Consider the following 19,598-nt stretch of genomic DNA (forward strand, 5'->3'; position numbering starts at 1 on the left):
ATTTTCCCTGTGGAGTCTAAATAAATCACTGACCAAATTTTCCAATTTATGCTCTGCTGCTAAATGGGACTTTCTAAAAAATCATGTTTTAATTTCTACATATGAAAATAGAGTACAGGTAAACTTCTTCACTATATATTTTCACTCTTTCTTCATGGTAGCATTCATTTGCTTGATAGAGTTTAAAAGAATGCCATCTGGGAAAAGACCACCCTTAGAGAAGAAAGTTAAAATAGAACCCAAATCTCCAATAAACTCGAAAGTCAGCTAAAGACAACACTATATCCACTGGTTAGTGAGTCTTTTAAAAATAATGTATCTTTTGGGGCACCTGGATGGCTCAGTCAGTTAAGCATCTGTCTTTGGCTCAGGTCATGAGCCCGAGCCCGGCACTGGGCTCCCTGCTCAGTGGGAAGTCTGCTTCTCTCTCTCTGCCTCTGCTCCTACACCCTGCTTGTGCTCACTCTCTCTCTCTCTCTCAATAAATAAAATCATTAAAAAAATGTATCTTCTAAAATATAATTATAGAGTCATTAAGAATATCTCCCAAACATATGCATGTTAAACTTTATAAAATCACGATTAGTTTTACACATAAAAAATGGATTTCAGAGTTCCTTCTAATTTTTAATATATTTAAAATATTATTAAATCTATAAAAAGGTATACATAGCATTTTTAGCAATTCATTTACTTGGTAAATGAGAAATTCTATTTGTACTATGTACAACATAGTTGTACTATGTACTATGCTGTGTACATAGGCTGTCATTTTATACTATGAGGTGCTTTTTTTTTAAAAACTGAGAATATAAAAAGTGCTCAGGAATCAGTTTTCATGCTGGCAAATCGAATTTCAATAAAAAAAAAAAAGGAATCAGTTTTCAGATTCTAGGAAGCACTATGACATTGACACTATTAATACTTGCATGGGATCTTAAATATAAATAAATAATTTTAAGACCAACAACAGTGGCTATGCTATCAAATTATTGTTTCATGGCATGTCATTATAGATATAAAATTTTCATTCAAATAATCTGTTCCATCAAAGAGTTGGAATTCTCAAATAAAAATATAAACAAAAAAAGATTATTCAGTGGGTTTTCCCTAAAGTATTATGCATTATTAACACCAAACTTTACAAGACTTAAAAAAAAAAATTACTAGACTGATTAAGTGTGGCAAAATGGTTTGTTCCCTACAAAGGAAATGAATTTTAGTCCCACAAAGTTTAATTAGTATTTAGTGGCTTGTACTTGCCAGAGGAACAGCCTGACTCTGAAGTCAACTGTACAGTCAGAAATGACATACACCGGTGGTTAAGAGCACCAACTGCTCTCGAATTTAGACTTCTATAGAGTCCAGTCCTGGTTCTGCCACTTTAGACTACAATCATCAGTAAGTCACTTAACCAATCCAAATCAGGCTTTCCTCATCTGTATACTGGGTTAAGAAACTACTCATAGCAAAGGCATGGGGATTAAAGATCCCATAGACAATGTTCTTTAACAGTTCAATAATTATGATTATTATTACTACTTAGACCCCTTCTGACCATTCAGAATACTTGAATTCTACCTCTGGCTAAAAGTCACTTCTCAATGGCAGAATTAGAAAAAAATATATCGATTTATTTTACACGTGTAAGTAATAATTATTATACCATATCGGTAATACACTTTGTGGCCCTCAAGACTAGACATTATCATTTAACATAATAGGAACCTGGTAAAGAGTTATTGGTTAGGGGTAAAAAATAATATGATATAGTAGAAAGAGCGTAGGCTCTGAATTCAGCTTCGATGTTTAACATCTGTGTGACATTGGCTATCTACTCTATGAGCTTCGTTGGTTTTTTGTTTGTTTGGTTTTGGTTTTGGGGGAGGTTTTTCTCTGTAACAGAGGCAGACAACCAGGGTATACAGCAGAGTTGTTGTAAAAACTAAATGAAGCAATTTATATGAAAGGTTCTCAGTAACTTCTCTTTTCCTTAATTCTAGGGTTATAGGGCAAGAGTGGTAATTGTCAAGACTGAATTTTTCTTACACAGCTGTATCAACTTTGTCCTTCTTTTTAAAATGAGGTATTTCATTAGGAAATAATGTGAATTATGAGAATGGATTCAGGCGCAACAGTAAATATAGTTTATCAATATACCATAAAAACAAGAGCAAGGATTCCCAAACCTTGTAATTTTATTAGAACCTATGAAGTAGTCTTTGTAAAATATTGATGCCCAAATCTAGATCTAAAGATTCTGATTTAGGATATCTAGGAGTAGAACCTAGAAATCTATTCATTTAAAAAGCCCCCAGCTGATTATGATGTACAACAGCCAAGGAAAGTAGTGTTTTCTAACCTGCGTGAACCAGGTGGAACCTGGGATGCCTGAGTTCCATCCCAGACTTATTAGAGAAGGAGTTCAGAAATCTGAATTGTAACAAATACCCTAGGTAATTTTAGAGTACATTAAAGTTAAATAACCACTAGACTGGAGTCCAATACTACAATATCAAAAACGTATATAAAATTTTTCATCTTATTTGGTTATTTTAAATTTTTTCTTTCTATATTAATAAATTTACTACCATCAAAAATGAACTTATGAATGATAGGTAATAAATTTATCCAAAGAAAACATGAATTTTAGATTCATAAACATTATCAATATTATTATTACATGTTTTTATTTTAAAGATTTTATTCATTTATGAGAGGCACAGAGAGAGGCAGAGACAGAGGCAGAGGGAGAAGCAGGCTCCCTGCGAGGAGGCCGATGCAGGACTAGATTCCAGGACCCCAGGATCACACCCTGAGCCAAAGGCAGACGCTCAAACGCTGAGCCACCCAGGCATCCCTCATTACAGGTTTTTAAACCAAAACATAAGTAATAGGGTGAACACAACACAACTTTTATCTCCAGAGCCTACAACCACCGAGAAACACTCCAACTAAGAGATGCCGTCAGTTTCAGTGTTTTTAAAATTCGTCTGTTTTTGCTTTGACTGAGGTTTCTATTATCCATTCTTCCTTTAATTAGAGCAGTAATAATGGTAAATATTATTAATATTGGCACAGGGCTTTACTATTTATGAAGAATTTCCATATACATGAACCCCTTTAATCGTCACAATTACCTTGTAAGGTGGATAGGAAGTGTAACATTTATTACTAACTTTCTGCAAATAAGCAAAAAAGCTAAAGCAATTTGCCCAAAGTCATAATGGTGTTTGCTGGTGTTTCTGGTAATATGTGGACTGAAATCTCAGATGTAAATTCCAGGCAAAAATTCTGAAATTTAAAAGTTAGCACTCATTTGTAGGGGTTACTAAAAAAAAAATTCAAAATAGCATGAAAGAGGGCAATTGAGTGGCTCAGTGGTTTAGCGCTGCCTTTGGCCCAGGGCATGATCCTGGAGACCCAAGATCAAGTCCCACATTGGGCTCCCTGCATGGAGCCTGCTTCTCCCTCTGCCTGTGTCTCTGCCTCTCTCTCTCTCTCTCTCTCTCTCTTTCCCATGAATAAATAAATCTAATCTTTTTTTAAAAAATAGCATGAAAGAGTCTTTAAATTGCAAATAGTCTGCAGTCCCATACCGAAGCATGGGTTCATCTTATTATTTAAAGTTATTGTAATTTATTTTATGGTTAAGGATAGAAGGAGAGTGGAGCTCAATTAACCAAAATCAAAGAAACAGAAAAGTTAAACAAAAAATTGGAATGCCCACCAATTATAATACAATTTGCCCAATTTGTAGTTTAACCCTCTATAAGAAAATCTTCTGTGCCTCAATTTCCTCTACTAAAACTGGAATATCAAATAGCACTTTCAAAGGCTAGCAATTTAATTTTAAGCTATTGTGGTACTTTAAAATTGTTAAACCAAATGTACAACTAGAGTAATACTAACATGTATCCAACCTGTACGAAAGCCCTGAGTACCTTAGGATCAACTAGTCCAGTCTGCTCATTTTATGCACAGGAAATAGACCTAGAAAGGTTAAGCATCTTACCCAAGATAACATAGCAAATTTGTTATAAAGCTGAAACAAGAAATTCAGTATCTTTACCACAGTCAACTACAATAGAAACTTGCAAATAGGCAATGCAATTCCATAATCAAAAACAGAAGTCATTTTAATATGAAAGAAAGTAAATTTATAAAGGGAAAGTTGGAAAGGAGGTGGTATCAGAAGTATTTTTCCAAAGAGAAAAGGCCCTAAAATTATTTAAAACCAAAAAAATAAAAATAAAAATAAATAAGAAGTTATAAACCAGCCAGACATAATCATTCATTCAGATCTTAAATGTCTGAGTGCCTCTGGGCTGAATGCCATAGAAAGTTCTGGAGGCAGAAGGATGAATAAGACACAGACTCTATCCTTGAGGAGCTCATGGTTTAGTTGGAAGATATGCTTACAAACAACACAAAACAATACAAAAATGCATTATAAACAATACAATGTGAAAGTGATATTACCAGAGCATATAAAAGTTGCTCTGAGAATGGGCAGGAAGGAACACCTCACTGTCTGGAATGATTGACCAAAAGCCTTCCAAGTGGTAAGATTAGGCAAATGAATATCTCTAACAATCTCTGCCTTCTTCATCCCCAAATCTAAATTGAACACATCTCTGTGCCTATAATTTTTGAAGTATTTTTAATACACAGTGGGATAAAGGAAGGGCTAAAGTACACACATCCTAATTTCTCTTTTTGGTAACAAGAATTGCTAAACACACTAAAACAGATTTTTGTGTAGCTACTGCAAAATCAGAGCTTGAAACAATTTGCCAAATGTCTGTAAATGTCCTATACTTTCCTTTTCACTGGCTCATGCGTCAGAGACACAAGGTGGCACTGTCGTGCTGACATTCATTCAGGGTCCTTTCTAAATGGACAATTTGGAAAGAGGCAAAGGCCCTACTGTGACAACTAAAACCAGAGTGATATTACTGTACTGGCCTTCTCCTAGGTCTACCAGCAATAATGGTGGCTGAGGAAGGAGTAAATCATTTTGCATTTCGTGAATATCACATGATGCCTCTATAGAAGAGAACATATTCTCTGATGGTTTCTGCAAAATGTCATGTTGTGTGCTCATGGAAATGTCCAAAGGAATATAGTGCCCCTCTGCCAGTGGAAAGTCAGAAGTGAACTGTTTACCATGGGCTGTGGACATGGACCGCCTCTCCATCTAGTGGCCAGTGGGGAGGAGTGGAACCATAGTGTTTCACTCAGTTAAAAACAGCCCCTTATCAAACCAACAGTAGGCAATTATGTCACTTCATCTGACAAATGGCAATTTTGGGTTTATTGCATTCACTGAATCATTAAGTAGACCCAATAATACATTGTGACATCCACTTATGCTAGCGATAACAATGACCAAAAAAATAAAGTATGTGTGCTCTTTCAGACCAACTAAAATCCCTTTATTCACCCGTCATTGCCAACCTAAACTTCTCTCCAGATGTTTATGATTTACAGGTAGAAATTACAAGCAGAACCACCTACATATATAGCTGTATAAAATAAAATAATACATTTTTTAAGATAAAAGAAAATCTAAAGGGGAGCTTTTCCCTTCATTTTTATAAACACAAAATCTTATGAACAGAGAGATTATGATTTATTCAAAGTCATTATAGTCAGGACTAGAAACCAGGCCTCCAGATTTAACCACTTTAAATCCTTTTTGGCATTAATTAATGCCTCCTGTTCTCCAAAGCAGTGCTTTTTTTTTTTTTTTAACCACACCATAGTGTTTCTCTCAACATGCTAGGAAAATAATTAGTTTCTAAAACTTTTATTCACATATTTTCATGCTAAGTTGATAGGATTGAAGATATTGTATGTAAGTCCTAACACATCTTCATGGGTATATTCTGAGCCTTATTATAAGAACATGCTTTTTTCTTTTTTTTTTTTTTTTTAACTAACAAATTATTTACATTCATTCAACATTTAGAAAGCAAAGTAGCAAGTGGGCAGGGAATAGAGTAGAATGTGCTGGTCAAACCCACTATACAGAAATGGTTTCAGAAAGCCATTTTGTAAAAAGAAATCTAAATCCATTCAGGCTGACAGGAAGTTTGGAGTTGTTTTTTGTTTTGTTTTATATAAAAAGTATTTGACTTCATTTTATTTTAAGAGAGGAAACACACACACAAACTTACACAGTCGATCACTTCATCCATTTTAATTAAACTCATGATGCTGTTTTGCCGCATGCCTTGGGAATGCTTTGTTGGGAAGGCTTCTTATCAAAACAAATGAAATCTGTCCACCAACTACAAAAATCTGCTCACAAATCCAAACCTAAGGCTTCAAAGGCAAAAGGTATGAAGAAATCCTGGCAGTGAATACATTAGAAACGTGAGATGTTATGACTTCCTCTTCTATGATCTTTTGGTGGCACCTTTGGAATCTATCTTGGAGTGGAGGGGGAATGTAACCAACCTACTGTCAATAGGTATAGTGAGAAGGCAGTGAGTGCTTTGTTGGATAGGTCAGATGGCTTCTACTCAGGGTTGGGAAGAAAGTATTCTTCTTTCATTATAAATTTAGAAGCTTCAAAAGCACCTACCCTTCCACCCACAGCTTTACTTTTATTCTTGTTTCCATTTGCTTTTTAATCATGTTTATTCTTCTCCCCTCTCCAGATGAGGTGAGGCCACTGTTGATTTGAGGAACTAGATAAAGTGAGAACTATTCTAGCTCTTTCGACCCAACCTAAAGTGCCAGTAATAGGCGCATTTGGCCAAGAAGACGGAGACATTAGTAAATATGTGCAGACCCAAAGTACTGGGCCAAAAGGAATTGTAGTAAGTTCAGTATTTAAAAACAAAACAAAACAAAAATCCAATGTATAAAGTCACCTTTGCAACTAGATGTCCCTAATTCCTATTTAAACATAAAAGAAAGAATAAACATTTTCACTGTTTAAATGTTTTGGTGTCTAAATAAGGTGTTTTTGTTTGTTTACAATAGTAGCCATACAGTTTTCATATACATACATATCTACCCAAAAATTTACACAGCCTAGAACATTCATAGTTTTCTGCTAGTAAGTTTTTTACTAAGTTTTAATTTGGTACCCGAGCAAACTGACAACATTACTTTAATTTTCTCCCAGTTGCATTTCATTTACTGGAAAGAAGCTCATACTATAAAAGGAATTTGCTAACAACAAATCACAATTTGATTACAACAGTAATTCAGAGAACATTTCTGAAAGGAAAGGTAAAAATAGCAAATTTCCAAGCTCATTTAGTAAAAAACTAAAGGCTTCTAACCATTAGATGGAATCAAAATTTAAATAATTTAAATTCAAATCTTGTTTTTAAAAAGTTCAGATTAAGAATTTTGGTGAGCAAAACAATACTATTATGCATAAAATTCATCATTATTACCATTTTTGTTTCAATTTATTGGAAATCTAATTTCCAAAAACTCCAAATTCCATGAAGTAGTTTCATATGAATTAAATGCAAGTCTTTACATTAGTCTTTTTAATATTGAAAGTTTTCAAAAACTTATTAACATTTTAAATGTATAACATATGATCTGTGCATTAAATTTATCATACCTTGAGATTCAGGGTATTCAGTGCTAAAATATTTCTAATATGAAGAAGGTAAACACATTATGCTAGAATGACCACCCTTTTCATCAGTTTCAAAAATAGGACTGAATATCCAGAAATTAATAATAATATCTTTAGTTTCCATCTAATAACTGGATGGGTCAATGAATTCAGCCTTTGTTCCTTGTCTCAATATTATTACTTGGAAGTCAGTAGTTAACTTTCCCTATGAAAGTTAAAACAATTATGAAAGTGTTGCATTGGTTAACTAAACTACAAAACATGCCAGGCTGGAGTTTCACTTGAGTATCAAAAGACTTCATAAAGGCAAGCACCATGTCCTCAAGTTGATTACTTTCAAGTAAACTGTAGAATCACCCAAGGCTTGACCCTAGAGTAGAGGAGAGGTTACAAAGCCAAAGTTGAGCATAAGTTGCACACTACTTAATTATTATTACAGTTGAGCAACTACAGTGGCATAAAAGCCCTTTTTTCTTATGGGCTCTTGAATGCTGTTCCCAACATCTGTTATAGTGGTTACTACATACATGACAGTAATGATAGATGGCATTACTTCTTCCCACAGCCTCAAAAGCTTGCCTATGTTGAAATCAGAAGTAAAAGAGTTCAAAGAATATATTTTTGATACGTTCAGTATAATTGGCAACAATGTACATTTGATGATTAAATGTATAATAACTATGTTACAGGAATATATACAAATTCAGGCATTTTCTAGAATTTCGAGATATAGATATTGCCCTTGGGTTTTTGGTAAAGAATTAAAAGTATTTTAGTAGCTATTTGACATTGGCTATAATCCCTGAGGATTCTGCAAAATGCTAGAAATTACTTAAGCATTGGAAATGCACAAAACAAGTTTGAGAGAAAATTTAAGTTTCAAGTTTGCCAAATATCTAGGAATTCTATACAGAATTTGAAAATTTGGAGCAAAAAATCAAATGGCCAATGATGATTCTAGTATCATTGTAAATAATATCTAATTATTGTATGAGGTAACCAAAACGGCTCATATAATATGAAAAAAAATCATTTAAAATAGTTGATTTCCAATTAATGATAACTCTTATATGTATGCATTTTTTCAACTGCTAGTGTTTATTGTCCTTGATGTAGGTGAACTATTCCTATGTAAATGATATTTGATTCCTGTAATTTGCTTGCAATAGTTACACAGCCATACAAACAAAAATACTTAGATTTTCTTTTCAGCTCTACACAACTTTTCCTGCTAATAAGATTCTCACTGGTTAAAGAACTTGGGATGAATATACTATTTTACTTCTGTCATAGAAGTCCAGTATATTTTTCACTGAAAAATGTAGTTTGTTAAAATAGTTCTAAAGTGGCCTCCAAGGCAAGTCAGCTTTAATATCCTTTATCAACTTTTAGACCTAAAAAGGCCACCCTTAGGACTGAAGAAGACTGGAACTAGCAGCACTCAAAGAATGTCAACATCAGTCCTTCCTTTGCCAGAAAGGATCACTCGTTAGCAATATCAGCAATATGCTACTTCCATACACCTTGCCAGGCCCTGGGACAACACATTTGCTCAGGGTCTGAACATGGTTTCCTGTGTGGCAGCATGGCCAGCCACTATTCAGCCTTGGGCAAGTCCATGAACACATCCACTGATAATTTCTATATTTATAGGAAGCCAGGACATGTGTAGATAATCACACAATTGGATATTTATGAAGTGCCAGATTTTATGAATACAGGAATTTGTTAATTAGCACAAGGACTAATCATTAAAATTCAAAAATAGATAAATAAACAGGAATGCCATTTATTTGTTCACATTTCGGGGAAAGTATGCAGCTGTGATCCTTTTGATGAATGTGGGCTTCTGAAGAAAAATGTGAAGAAGAAAAGTATCTGCAAGTTTTGAAATCTTAATGAGTAAAATCCAGGAAATTACTATATAGTCTTTATATTAAAAACAATCGTGATAATTCGTCCCTTAACTTAAAAAAAAAAAGTTTAAACCAGTGTATGCTTAGCATTTGAATTATGCTGTCTTGCTATTCCAGTTTTGGTCCTTTTCAAGGAGCCAAAGCTGATTTTTTACCGGATAGAAGTTAAAAAGCACACACACGTCACTCAGTACCAAATTGTTTTAGCTACAGGGCATGGCAAAGCATGAAATAACTGCTTTAGAGCACTTCCTCATGTGGGTGTGTTAGATAACTGTCCGTTCCAATATTAAAATGAAACCCACTCTGACCTGACCAAGATTTCGGGCCTCTCAATAGATTTCATGTGCTGATAGGAAAGGCCCACCATAACCTGTAAGGCTAGTTAATGACTTTTTGGCATCCTATAGCCCTCCTGTGACACAAGCCTTTCAGCTTTCCAAAGTCTTATATATCAGAGTACACTGGTTTTAAGTTTACTTATTCACATTTTACAGTGTCCTGTAGTATTTAGATTATGACAATCCCTCCCAAAAGAGGCCAAGATTATTTTTCATACTAAAAATATTTTAAATCTACTGAAGGCTAAGAATTATAATTCTTATAATGTGTATAATTCTATACATTCTAAAAATCAAGCCAACCATAAATATGACTAAATTTTTACTTTCTTTTATTCTTTCTAGAAGGTTAAAAGAAATCTTTACCTTCTCCTAAAACCTCTCCATTTTTGTTTCTCATTAACATAAATATGCTTAACATGAAATTTTTAAAATGTCATATCTGCAAAGAATCTGTGATTTCTTTACCCGTACACATGTGTGAGAACATATAGATACATTCATATATATGCACATAGATATCCCCACATGTACATGTATACAGAAAAAGAGAATTCTTGATCAAGAGATACATGAAAGATTTCTTTTGAAAACAAGGGTAGAATTTCAGATAGTCCTCACAACGTTAACATAGAAAATGACAGGTGCATGAGACATGCACAGTTTTGAGATGTTAGTTTTAAAACAAATTTTTGGGTCAAGAGTTTAAGATGGAGAAAATCACATTTGAAATACCATATACTGCATACCTGCATTAATATACACTTTCAATAACTCCCCCAAAAGTTTCCCTTTAGATCTTTGGGGGGGAAAAAAATCTCTGACAGGACCTGAGTGTACTTAGTATTTGTTCTGTTCTTGGTCAAAGCTGTCCTTTCCAGCTTAAAAGACACTTTAGGCAATAGAAGCAAATTAAAAGTCTCCAAATAAATTTTTAAAAAGAAAGGGGAAAAAAAGACTTTTAGCAGCAAAAGTTCACCACCCTTTTGGAATAATGGATTTTTAATAAACATTTTACTAGGTCTGAACCTTGAGAATATGTTTGGGAATCTGCTCTAACGTCCCAGGTGGCTTAAGAATATTGCTTTATGGACTTCTTTGTGTTGTCAGAGAGGCCTAATGGAATTAAAAAAAAAAAAAAAAAAAGTCTGCCACTTCTATTAAATAAATAATTTATTATGAAAAAGGTGATTGTATTATCAAAGATCTCTATAGATCAGCATCTATTTTTTATCATTCCTCCTGTATATGTTCAAAACATCTGTGTATCTTACTATCTGACTTAATTTTTATCAAATGAATGGCAGTTTTACTTTCAGACAAATCCGAATAAAACTCCATTAAGATTCCATTTCAAATAGACCTATTTAACTACTCCTTTGAATTTCGAAGAACACTGTTCTGGGAAAACTGTTCAACAATGTCCACTAGTTGTGAAATGCAACTTTTCCCACCATAAAAAAGAAAAAAAAATAAAGGAAAAACAAAGCACCTCAGAACTATGTTTGAAATAACAAATACATTATTTATAGTCCCCGAAATGTTAAATGAATACTTGCAGTTGTTGCATAAGATGGCCTGATACACTTCATAGCTTCCACTTCATAAAAAGATGGCCAGCCCCCACCCCACCCTCCCCAAGCATAAATAAACAGTAACATACTAAAAAGAAACTGTCCTAGGATAAAAACTGTTTGTTAAGAAAGTTTGCATCCTTACTAATCCCAGTGATATCCCTATAAATCCAAAAGTCCCTCTGCAAAATAAAAGTTACAAAACAGAGTACCTTGTTCCTTTCAAAATACACCCCCCACATGTAATATAGAAGAGGGTGTGATAAAAAATAATCACTAGATTCTTACCCAGCCTCAGTGACTACCCCTCACCTTACAGCCAATGCCATCAAATAAATATGCTGGCAAAAAGTATTCAACCTGCTTAAAGGATTTAAACTGTAAATATGGACTTTAAACTTCAATGTAAAACAAAGAACAAGAGTCTCACTTTAGTAATACCCGCACTGGCACTGCAGCTAAAACTCATTGGCACATAACTAACACAACCCAGTTAGCAATAAATAAGGACAACATGATATATAGACAGACAGATGGAATTGCATAAACAGACAAGAAAAGCAAAGAGACTAACAAACATACGGAGGGGTCTGTTATAAAAGAGTGAAAGATACTGATTTATTTGGTACTTTAGTGAGAAAAATAGGTTTGTTTGCAATTATTTTTAAAGTAATTAAACTGAATCACAAGGGCACACCCTTTAAATAAGTAGGAAGAAAAGGAGTAGAGGGTAGGCCTCCTATAAATGTTCCAAATTTTAAGCTAGCAGCAGCTCTGTCAAACTTAAATCTGGAAATTAAAATTCAAGGAAGAAAGAATAAAAGCATTGGGGGCTAAAGGAGATGATAGGTGGGGGGGGGGGGGGTTGAAGAAGCAGGATTTTTTTTTTTTATGAAAGTTGTCTGCCCTACCTTCTTCCCCAGCGCTGAGTTTCTCTTCTCATAATCGGTGTCTCCCTGGAAGTACAGTGTGAGTGGTAATGACTGCCTGCCTCCCTAATGAGTCCATTTTCCTGCTCTTGATGTTGTGTATATACACACACTGCAACCTACCTTACAAACCACAGAGACGGGAAGAGAGAGAGAGAGCAAGAGAGAGGGAGGGAGGGGGGGCAAAGAGGGAGAGAGAGACAGAGACAGAGCAAGCGAGTGAGAGAGAGAGAGAGAGAGAGAGAGAGAAGAGGAGGAGAGAGAAAGAAAAACAGAAAGAAACAGAGAGAGAAAGGCACAGACAAAGCCCTCCTACCAGACAGCAGACAGCCCTCCTTCCCCTATCCAGCAAAATGCAACTCGTCTAATGCAGCAACAGGTTCAGTATTGCCAGACTAACAGAGTGAAAAAGGTATATTCTCTATATCATTACTGCTTGCAAATAAACAGTTTAAGAGCAGCTGGCTCCACCTTCTTTATTTATGCTCCATTATGAGGAATGTATTGTTTCAGTTCTGGCACACAGTACATGTAATTATCATAAATACATTTTTGCATATTAGCAGGAAATAGTGAAATGCATAGCTTATTTGTGCAATCTTTTAAATTTTTTTTTAATGTGAGAAGAGTGTCAACAAATCTGCTCTGACAAAAGCCTAGTAATGATTTTAAAGTCAGAGGCAGTCTTAAAGGAGGCTCTGAAAGAAAGACTCCATACAATAGGAAAACTGATCTCAGACAAAACTGATAACTGCAAAGAAGAAATCATTGCTCAGTAAATAAATCAAGACCATACGCAAAATTGCAGACAAAAACATAATTAAGTTTAATTAAGTAACTAATAGACTAGTACTCCAGAAGAGGCAGATTGGTTTCTTATTTGAAGCATCTATCTGTACAAATATCACAATGCAATGTACTCTGTGTGAACAGGTGCAATGCATATAGTAGATAATGTTACAACAACAGAAATAAATCCCATAAGGAGCTTCCATCATAAGCAGGACAAGATTTCAGAGAATATGGGTCTGAAGCCATAGCAGAAACCCCTTGTTCTTTTATTAGGAGGGAAAAATAAAATTAATCAATGCCTCTAAACAAACCTTTCTTAAAAAGGAAAAAAAAAAAAAACATGTTTTTCTTTGTCTGATACCTCTAACCATTTTTTTAATATGCTAGAACCAAAATAATGCTGGTATTACACTCCCCACACATCACGTGATCCCCACCCTTTTTTCCCCACTCCCTGGTGCCTTTTTCTCCCATAGGTGATATACTTGCAGCTATGGAATTACAAACATCAGAAAACAGAACAAGTTTCAAGCTCCTGTTGTCCCCCAATTTTTTAAAGCTAGACTCTGCTTGTCTACCTAGACAACCACCTTCCTTAAAATATTTCTGTACAATTTGGCTGTGTGTCATTTAGATGGGACTTAGGAACATCATAATAAAGGTTAAATATTCTAAAGAAAATTTACATAAAAATGAAAAATGTGAATTCATCTGACCCATTCAAATCCTGAATCTGGGCACCAGTAATTAATTGTGTATTAAGTATATTAATTTAAAAATCATCCTTTCTGTGTGGCTTAGTGTTTTTATTTTACCATTCTGCAAATATTAGAATGTTATTTTGCATAAACATAACTACTGTATTATATAAGCATCAATTCCTTCCCTTAAAAGCCAATTTTCAGTTGATAAAATAAATAACTTAATTACTTCAATATATAACTTACAGATCAACTGTATCTTCATCTGATGCTCAAAAATCTTTTAGCATATCAGGTGAATCTTGGATCATGCTCAGAACAGAGATCAGTATTGTTTTAGCTATTTTAAGAGCAGATAACCTATAACACAGAAATTAGAAGACGATGTCTAGCTACACATTGTGCAAACTGTCCTGGGAAAATTCTACTAGGAAATCAAGAGTCCAGCCCTCTACTCTTAGTGTCAACCACTAATTCCAATTCTCAGGTGGTGTAATAGTGCTTTACCTCTCTCAAGGCTGGTTGCTTAATAAAGAGGGGACAGATACACAGGCAAGGGGATGTAATAAAATAAAAGGAATATGCTTTTGGTCACATGTCTTAAGAAAAACCTTTCTAAAATACACTTAGTGTGCCTGAGGTACCAGCATGCATCTCGCCCCTTACTGCTCAGCCTGGCAGTTCTGTTTTTCTACTATTGCCCTATTGTTTCTCTAAAGCTTTATTCAAATGTTTGAAGAAAAATACCACTTAAAAAAGCACACAAGCCTCACAGTTTGACAGACTCATTCAAATTAGATATTACTATGTCCTGATTTTTAAGACAAGGTTCTAGGTATTTTTGTTTTCTTTCGTTTTGTTTTAACCCAAAGAGAATAAGAAGACATTATTTGAGTTCCACCAGCAGGAGTCAAAAGGAATGTAAAGGACCGTGAAAGCTATTCACCTTTTCTAAAGAACAGCTAGCTAGTTGAATTTAAAAAAGAAAAACAAATATTTTGGCTTGGTGAAAAATGCACAACACCTCAATGCTTTCCTCTATATCTGCACACTTTACTAGATTCCAAGCACAGTAAGTGGCACATTCTTAGTATTTTCTGGAGTTCAAGTCACACTCTTCTTGCTGGGATGGGAGACCCAAGTATTGAATTAACCATAGCACCATGTGAAACAATACTCCTAACTGACTATCAGACTCTGGAAGTTATAGTTATTAAATTAAGTGGTTTTGTATGTTGATAAGCCATGTGACAATTTCATCTGGTAGAAAGATCCTAGAGTGGGAGTTAAAAACTGGTTTTGGTTTCAGCACTGCCACAAGTAGTTTGTATACCCTACACAAGCCATCTAACCATCCTCAGTTTCCATTTCTTCATATGAAAAAATAATTAAATTTAAAAGGAAAGAACTGAAGTGGACAACATAATAATGATTATGATAATAGCTAATGCTTAGGTGCTTATACTATTTGCCAGGCCCTCTTCAAAATACTTTTCTCTTATTAACTCATTAAATCCTAGTGACCGTATGAGGTAGAGATTATTTTTAGTGGCACTTTCAGGTAAAAAAAACAGAAAGGTTAAGTGATTTGCCTGAGATCACACAGCATAGCAGTAATAGGATTTGAACCCAGACTGTCTGGCTTAGAGCTCATGTGCTTAGTCCCTGTACCCTACTCTGTCCTGGTATCTAATGACAGCTAAGGCTTCATCTATCCATAAGATTCTGTGCTTATAAGTCAAACCCAGCACATCCTGATGATTTCTCATACCTCGCTTACTAATATAGTGTAAATTTGCTCTTCTAATTTACACAGTTCTTAATACATTTGGTTTGAGAGTCTAACGACTCTAAAAGTTTACATACTCCACTCAATCACCTTTATTCCCGAATGTCCGTAAATATGTTTCCATTTGCTTAAACTGAAAAAAAACCTATAGTCAATAAATAAACAATGTATAAAGACTAATTGCATTACATATAGTTTCCTAGATTATCCATTTAAATGCCCTGTGTTTAAAAAAACAAACAAAAAAATTTTTTAAAAAAGCCTACATAATCCTTAAAGGTTCCTTAGCTCAAGTATCGAATATCTACTACTGATGCAAATAATTGCTTAAATAACTAAATAAATAATAAATAAAATACAACAAAACAAATATCCCGTTTCCCAATAGCCTGAGAAAAGCATGGAAAAGCAAGGATTCAATTATAAATGATTTGAAAGAGATGCTGGGTAATACCATCATTTGATTTTATACACTTGGTTTTAACTTTGAATTATTTAAAGATATATTCTGAACACTTTGATACTAATGACTCATTCCGCAAGAAAGAATTTGCCCCTTCTCTGATCTCTGTGCATTAACTAAACATGGATTGTGTGCCCATTATGCGCCATTCATGATACTTGGGGGTGAAAAGTGAAGTTAAAATGTGTGATTTAGTTTCTGCTTTTGAATACTCCACAGGCTGGTGGGAGACGGCATGTAAACAGCATTAGCGTAAGCAAATAATCTTGCCACTCCATAATGTGATATGCCATGTAATGCAGTGCCTTAAACTTTGTGCTTCTCCCTCAGAAAGCTAAAAATGAAATCCAACAAGATAAATATAAATACCTAAATTTAGTATGTGGCTTATGAAAGATGTGTATGTGTATGCGCACATGGAACAGGGGGATGTCCTGAGGTTAGACTGGAGACAAATAATTTATTCTCCAGCAGCGTGGTTTATAGACCCATTGAGTATACTTTATCCATTGCCCCCAAGCTGCCTAGTAAAGTGTCTTCTACAAATGCACAGTACATGAAATTCTTAAGCGTTTGAAGAAATCAGTGGTAACTATTAACCTAGAACATAAAATTTCATTAATTTTAGAGTTATGGAGTCCTTTGATAAATGAATACTTTCAAAACTATGTAGAGGGTGAATTTTCTTTTAATTTGGAAAGAAAAAAAATCAACCAATTTCAAAAGCATTTACCATCATTATCTCAAATATATTTTTGCAAAGTCCTTTTTCAGGCATCATTAGTGTTTTTATATCATGTGAGGCTAAACAGAAAAAAAGGTTGAAATACTTTAAGACTGTTCATAAGAACATTCCTAAAAACAAAAGGGGGAGTTGGAAAGAATGAAAGAAAGAAAGAAAGAAAGAAAGAAAGAAAGAAAGAAAGAAAGAAAGAAAGAAAGAGAGTTCATGCTACAATGAAGGAAAGAATAAGAGTTTTAGTCCTAGTACATGGAGGAAAAGGAAAGACGGGTTAATGGGTCAAAATGAGTAAGCGCTATGACTATACTGTCATTGAGGCCACCATCATAAAGTTAATTCTATGCAGCATAATTAGATAATCCTTAATTTGGGCCATCTGTTTTAAAATTGTATCCCATTAGTCCCAAGAAAAACTAGAAGAGATTGTAGATAAATCGTAGTTTACCAACACTACGTCAGTAGTTTGAACCTTATATGGGAAAAGATGTATTTCAATTCTAGTCAACAAATATTTAAGTTTTAAACAAACAAACAAAAATTACATGAAAACTACATTACTTGGAGTACCTTTACTATGCCCTTTGCAGTGCTATCCATAATCATCTGTCCTTTAATATACCTCCATTGCCACTAGACTGAGGGGCCCACCGGAATAGGGGCTCCACTTATTAAGCATTGACAGCCTACTATCTGGAAGAACACTTGGAATATAGTTAAAGCTCAACAGAGTTTTCTTAAATGAATGAATAAAGGAATGAATCAACAAATGAAAAAAACAAAGCAATAACACATGGAATTTATAAACCTTGGTTAATTAAAAACTTTAATAAATTTGAATTCAAAGGATGATATAAACTTCTAAATAGCATTTAATTTTTTTAATTACATATAAAATATATTATTAAGATCTTGAGAAAACAAAATGGTTTTAATAGAACAAAAAGTAATACTCCTCAACTTTTCTCTATGTATGAAAAATTTCATGGGGCATCTGGGTGGCTCAATGGTTGAGCATCTGCCTTTGGCTCAGGTCATGATCCCAGTGTCCTGGGATCAAGTTCCGCATCAGGCTCTCTGTAGGGGAGCCTCCTTCTCCCTCTGCTTATGTCTTGCCTCATTCTCTGAGTCTCTCATGAATAAATAAAGTCTTTAAATTTTAATTTTCATAAGAAAATGTTGGGAAAAAAGTGTTGCCCCATAGCTAGCACAATTTTAATTCACATCATCTCTGAGAAGAAAATTCAGTTTGCCTTCACATTTCATGTAGTCATTATGTCTTCTATTACACAAGTGTTCAAGTATAAATCAGAAGTTGGCCTTAAAATTCCTTATGGGAGAAGGACTGTCCCCTTTGAAGAAAAATACCTTGGGATAAGCTGGTTAGGGTCAGAAAGTGGGACATGAATAATTCTTCTTGTGGGGTGAAAGTGTGCTGCATAAGATATTAGTAACGATTTGAAAGTAGGGGAACATAAAGAGAAAGGAGGAGGAGGAGAGGAGAATGACAAAAAAGAAAGATGGGCAGTGAGAAATTCCCAATGTGGTGGCCAAAAAATTTAAGAGAGTGATGCTTAATATTAACTTCTAAGACATTTACATTTTTGAGATGCAAATCTTCTCTTCAAACCTTCTGAGAAGCTTGATATATTGTACAGCTTTGTTTAGTAGCGTAACAAGGAGTACAAGGATGGAAAATGAAGGTATGCCATGAATTCACCCATACACTGTAGCCCTTGTAGACAGAGAAGCTTCTTAATGAGAGAGACAGGAGTTCCAAGGACTGACCAGTGGCACCGTGAATACCAGCCAACAAATAGTGAATGATGAATAGCAAAAAGTCAACAGTATCTTTAACACAGAATGATTCAAATATGGATTTGAGTCAATCACCTCTTTCCACAAAGATACAGGAGAAATATGGTCATATGGAGAAGAAGCATATAGATTAATGTCTGAATTACTGTTTTGTTGTAATTTCATTGTTGTTACTACCTCCATAAACTGATCTTAAATGATATGAATATCTTCAGAAACATAGGGGAAGAGAGTACTTTCATGACATGATAAATTTTGAATCAAAGAATTAAAAAACATAAAAATGTCATTCATAATATCTCCCTGGCTCTAGAAAAATGTATTAGACATGTATACTACATGAACTTTTCTTGCTCCCTGCTCAATCCTCTCTCCTAAACAATCTAGGACAGTGCTGGCAACTGCTTTAAAGTTTCAACACTTACATAATAATTTATTCATATGTACAGGCTATATTCAATACACAAGGAAAAAGAAACAGAAACTATGGAGTATATTCTATAGGAAAAATAAAAGTCATATAGAAGATATATAAAATTAATTACCTTAATTACTATGATGTTACTTGTCCAGCAGATCGGTGAGATTCCCACCATCCTGTTTAGTGATTCTACATGTAAAACTCAGCCTCCTCATTCTTCCTATCTACAAAAGCTGCTACTATTAGTAAAGATTCGTTCTTAAAAGTTACCACTACTACATGTGTCAAGAACTGTGCCTAGTGCTACTACATATACTACATCATTTAGTTCTTCTGACAGCCTTGTAAGAAAGGTAATATTAATGTTTTCATTTATAGATGAGGATACTGAGGCACACCGTCATGTACGTAATAGGGGGTACAAGTCAGACCTAAAATCAATCCAAATAGAATTTGTGAGAGATAGAGGGAGGGGCTTGACAAAAATACTCCAACAATTTTAG

General features: G+C 34.5%; 1 protein-coding gene across 24 annotated transcripts in view; it reads right to left on the bottom strand.

Annotated features, from left to right (window-relative positions):
• The window catches only part of ZBTB20 (zinc finger and BTB domain containing 20), a 773,610-nt gene that overhangs the window by 719,374 nt on the left and 34,638 nt on the right, over positions 1-19,598 (bottom strand). For 6 of the 24 annotated variants that reach the window (XM_049105197.1, XM_049105194.1, XM_049105198.1 and 3 more), the window contains exon 1: positions 12,355-12,517. The exons of the other annotated variants lie outside the window; for them this stretch is intronic. The gene's annotated coding sequence lies outside the window, so the exon portion shown is untranslated. Of the gene's footprint in view, positions 1-12,354; positions 12,518-19,598 lie in introns of those variants that run through there. 24 annotated transcript variants of the gene reach the window in all.

This window comes from Canis lupus, chromosome 33, assembly GCF_003254725.2.
Source record: "Canis lupus dingo isolate Sandy chromosome 33, ASM325472v2, whole genome shotgun sequence".
In the NCBI taxonomy this organism is placed as follows: domain Eukaryota; kingdom Metazoa; phylum Chordata; class Mammalia; order Carnivora; family Canidae; genus Canis; species Canis lupus.